The 5,138-nt window shown below is 43.0% G+C and overlaps 1 long non-coding RNA gene across 1 annotated transcript; it reads right to left on the reverse strand.

Moving 5' to 3' along the window:
* Positions 1 to 339: 339 nt before the first annotated feature.
* Positions 340 to 4,787, reverse strand: LOC132646771 (uncharacterized). Its single transcript, XR_009585016.1, has 3 exons — positions 4,705 to 4,787; positions 2,108 to 2,287; positions 340 to 689 (listed from the first exon to the last, which is right to left on the reverse strand). It is a non-coding gene; the product is annotated as an uncharacterized LOC132646771 (long non-coding RNA).
* Positions 4,788 to 5,138: the final 351 nt, after the last annotated feature.

Raw genomic sequence — 5,138 nt, forward strand, 5'->3', positions numbered from 1 at the left:
AGAAGATATCTGAGAGGAGTCCCATGAGGATTCAGTATTGATAGAGTAGCAGAAGCCAGAGGCCTTGAACCAGACCATGACACATTGCAAAGAATAAAGATGTGTAGACAAAAGGGTATATACTATGGTACACTGTGACACACTACAGCTTTCATGATAAGATGTTTTGTTTTGCTCTTTTCTGTTTTTTTTTTTTTTCTTTTCTTTTGGGGAAGGGAAAGTTGCAAGGGTGAAGGGCAGATATGAAGGGACAGGGAGATGAGTAGGATTGGGGTACATGATGTGAAATTCACAAAGAATCAAGAAGTTGTTTTTTTTTTTTATTTAAGCAGATCACATACTTCCAACATACAAAGGCACAGAATATACATTACCATTCCAAAAGGGAGGAAATGGAACATAGTGGAGAAATACTGAACCAAAGCAAAACTAAAAACTAGCTGGGCAAACTCTAAACTCTGCATCTCTGTGTCTGACACCAAAGCCTCTTCAGATCTCCAACACCTTTCAGCTTTGCTGACTGCAACACACTTCTTTCTCTTGGGCTGGTTCCTCTTCCTGTTAGCAGCTCTCCTCAGCAGGTGTCACGTGACTCTGGCATCTCCAGTATCTTGGAGTCTCCAAGGCAATCAGGCTTTCTGTTCACAGCTTCACACACAGCCGCTCCCAAGCAGTGCTACTTCTGATGACTAAGCAGTCAAACATATGAGTGTAATGGGGACCGTTTCTTATTCAAAGCACCACATATATGTATGGTAGTCAGCTTGCATGTATATCTGTTCCCGCTACCCTTGGGGTCAGAAAAGCATTGCAGGATATTTGATCCCATTGTGAACCCTGAGAGAGTGAACTGTAAAAACCTCTCTCTTATTGTGCTGTGGCTCATTATTTGATCCTAGAGCTTTCTGTTTATTGTAAACAAGTACCTGTGGTGTGGCTCAGCCCTAGCACACACCTTTTAATCCAATAGCTAAATAAAGTCAACCATAGGTAGAGAGGTGGAACAAGTTACCAGCTGACAAGGAGTAAACAGAAAGAAAGAACACTAATAGAAGGGTATTTAAGGCAGTGTGGAGAAGGAAAGAGGAAAGAGCTGTTTCCTTCTGGGACTTCAGCTGAGTAAGAAGGTCAGCTGGGTGCTTTCTCTGCCTATCTGAGCTAGCAGGTTTTCACCCCTGCATCTGGCTCCTGAGTCTTTATTAGTAAAATCAAACATTTGGGACTTTCTTTTGTGGGGAAGCTGGAGAGATAAGGTTTCTCTGTATAGCCATGGTTGTCCTTGACTCAATTTGTACCCCAGGCTAACTCCTGCCTCTGCCACCCGTGTACTGGAACTACATGTGTGCATGACCACACCCAGTCGGGGATCTTCTTTTTTTATAACAATAGAAGAGGGCATCAGATGCCCTGGAACTAGAATTACAAACCGTTGTGAGTGACTATATGGGCATTAGGCTCTTCTGGAATACTCAGTACTCTTAATAGTTAAGCCATCTCTTCAGCCTTACCCCCTATGTCTTAATAGAAGAAACAAAGCAATTACATTTGAAGCTCCTTTTGCCCTCCCACCCCCATCCATTAGCTCCATTAGCCACCCTCACGTGTTCACCACTAGTCCCCTAGCCACCCACAAACTGTATGAGTTCTTTCCTTCTTCCTTCTTTCTTTTTCTGTTTTTGGAGACAGGGTCTTGTGTAACCCAGGCTGGCTTTCTGTTGCCTCCAAAGCCCTGAAATTATATGACATATGCCACAGTGTTTGGCTTTTAAGATGATTTTCACTTCAAAAACAAGAAAGAGAGAAATTACTTTTCATGCCTACTTTGCACTTTACAGCTTGTTTGGGTTTTCTGACGTGAGTAGATTCCCCTTGTCCCTATGGTTATGCATATTTTTCCATGTTTTATTCTTCATATTTAGATTGAAAAATAAGTTATAGACCATCCTGACTTCAAACTTTTTCTATACAGGTGACGAAGGAGAAACATAAATATGTGTTGTGTAGCTATTTCCTCCAAATGATAGCATTCCTTCCTTGGGACTGAAAGGAGGCTCATAGATTCCAAGCAGTCACAAACCTGCCAGGCTCTGGAAGCCCAGAAACTTACAGGATTCACAAGGCTCATGGGAATGGTGGGTGAGCAGAAAACCAGTTGCTGGGGACAAGAGCCTCTAGATGTTGCTGGCTGCAGGCTGCGTGGCTGTCTCCAGGGGGCCTTCACCCATGCTGGGCTGGGCTTTCTGGCTTTCTGGTGGGCTTTCTAGCTGCTTTGGTCTCCTGCAGCCCCCTGTAAGGAACCACAGGGAGCTAATTGTGTCCACCCAGCTCGACATGGGTGGTATCCTTTTTCTTTCTTATCTGGAGTCAATAGAAGTTTGTTCATGTCTCCCCAGGAAAAGCTGACATAATACAACTAACAAAAATTAGTTCAGCAGCAAGCCAGTCATTTGGTGTCTTGCTGGCAAGAAGTGGACATTTTTTAAAAACTATTTTAAGATATAAAATAGGGTAAATATTTTTTTTAAGAGCTGGGGTTATAAGCACTTTCCTAAGTATATATGTGGTCCTAGGTTCAATCCCCAGCCCAGCACAAACAATTCAAAACACGTTTAAGGCTAGGTGTGCTGACACAGGACTACAATCCTAGTGCTAAGAATATAAATCATAAGTTCAAGGGCATCCTGGCATCCTGGCTTCATGGTATATTTGAAGCCAGCCTGGACTACATAAAACCCTGTCTCAAAAAAAAAAAAAAAATTTGTTTTAAACTACGGGGTTTTTTTTTCACTATTACTTTAAAATATAGTCTTCAAAAAACATCCTGTATCTCTCCACCTGATGACATGACTTAGAAGCTAGTGTGAAGAATAGCCGAGAGCAGCCAGGTATAGTGGCCCAAGCGTATAACATCACACTTTGAAGTCTGAAGCAGGAAGATCACAAGTTCTAGGCTAGCCTGAGATACATAGACAGTTCCAGGACAATTTGGGCTACAGAGTAAAACCTGGTCTCAAAACAAGCACATAAAAAAGTCAAGGTCTAGGGCTGCGGCTCTGTGGTTACTTTATTTTGTCTAGCATGTACAAGGCCTTAGGAATCAAACAGATACCAAAAAAAGTGCTTGCTCCATATTGAAGCTTTTCCCTTCGTTCTCCCTGCAGTGCAATGTACTCTCTGACAAGTCAGGATTCGGAGGACGAAAGAACAGAAAGTGTGCTGCTCCTACTTCTCTCTCCCACAGTATGCAGTGCCTGACTTCAACACCTTCCACCAGCAGCACCATTACCCGCAAGCTGAAACTCACTTTGGGCAAAGCTTGAATCCTTTTTTGTTAAATTAAGAAAAAAAATTAATTTATCTATTAACTTTGGTTTGTGTGTAGTATGTGGCACACATGCTACAGCACACGTGTGGAAGTCAGAGGGCAGCTTGTGTGTGTTGGTTTTCTCCTATGTGTTGGTGCCTGAGACCGGGCATCAGACTAGGCAGCAAGCATGTGTACTCGCTGACATCATTTCACAGGCCCTGATTTTAAATTCTTGAGCAGAGTTTTCACTGAAGTTGGATGCTGAAGCCACAAATGGACCAGAAGCAAGACAAAGCTTGTGTCTGTTTTTGCTTGCCTGTTTCAGCCAAGGGTGCTCATCACTAAATTACCCATTTAATTACTCACAGCTGTAGAAAAAAAGCTGCCTGTAGAAAAACCTCTGTCACTGGCCATGGTGATGATAGTGGTGAAGAAAGGTAAGGTGGAACTTTTTCTTTTTCTTATATTTTTGAGACAGTGTTTCTCTGTGTAGCCCTGTCTGTCCTGGAACTCCCTCTGTTGACCAGGCTGGTCTTGAACTCAGAGATTTCCCTGCCTCTGCCTCCCAAGTGCTGGGATGAACGACCTGTACCACTACAGATCTTGAAAAATTCAAGATTGAAGTTTCATTAGACTATCATTCAATTTTTGGTAGATGAGCCAACAGCCTGTTTCAAGTGCCCTGAAATGTACTTATGGGTTTGCTAAGGGAACGGGAAAACTCTTTCTTTCTTTCTAAGGTTTGTTTCTTTTTCAAGACAGGGTTTCTCTGTGTAGCCTTGGCTGTCCTGGACTCACTCTGTAAACCAGGCTGGCCTCTAAATCAAAGATCCGCCTGCCTCTGCCTAACATGGTGCTGGGACTACAGGTGTGCGCTACTGTGCCCAGCTAGACTGTGTGTGTGTGTGTGTGTGTGTGTGTGTGTGTGTGTGTGTGTGTCTGCAGAAGTCAGGCTTCATATCCCCTGGATTGGAGTTACAGATGTTGGTGAGCTGCCTGATGTGGGAGGTGGGAACGGAGCTCAGGACCTATGGAAGACCAGCTGCTTTTAACTACTAAGCCATCTCTCCAAGCCTTAAAATCTTTTCTTTCTTTCTTTTTCTTTCTTTCTTTCTTTCTTTCTTTCTTTCTTTCTTTCTTTCTTTCTTTCTGTATACAATGTTCTGTCTGCATGTATAGCTACATACCAGAAGAAGGCACCAGATCTCATCATAGATGACTGTGGGCCACCATGTGGTTGCTGGGAATTGAACTCAGGACCTCTGGAAGAGGCTCTTAACCTCTGAGCCATCTCTCCAGACCCCTAAACTGCTTTCTTAAAGGTGTTGTTTCTCCCGCAGATTTTCAGTGACTAGAACCAAAATCTGGACAGGGAACACAGAGCAATTGGAACTCACCACCAAATATTTTCTCTCCACTGCTCTTTGAGGGATGACAGCAGCCACAGCCTCTTTGCTTTGTGCTTCCCTTACAAGGTTAGTGAAATACTTTGTACAACATGCAATCAGTCCCTAGGTTAATAATTGATCTAACCAGGGTAAAAGCCATGTGCCTTTGCCACGATGCATTTTTTTTTCTATTTTTTGAAAGGACTTAGTTATTGCACACTGATAATGTAGCTCAATGTTGTGTCACCAGACCATTCTAGAACATAAGCATATTGCTCACAGTGCTTCAGGCAGCAGCCGATCAGCTTCTCTGTGCTGACAACACCATAACCTTTCTGATAGACCTGACTAAAAGAAGGGACCAAAGAGACAGGATCACACTTGGGTAGTATTTGAATGACACAGTAGTTATATAGCTCAACATTGAGAACTTTCATGTAGGC

Source organism: Meriones unguiculatus, chromosome 12, assembly GCF_030254825.1.
Source record: "Meriones unguiculatus strain TT.TT164.6M chromosome 12, Bangor_MerUng_6.1, whole genome shotgun sequence".
NCBI classification, from domain to species: Eukaryota; Metazoa; Chordata; class Mammalia; order Rodentia; family Muridae; genus Meriones; species Meriones unguiculatus.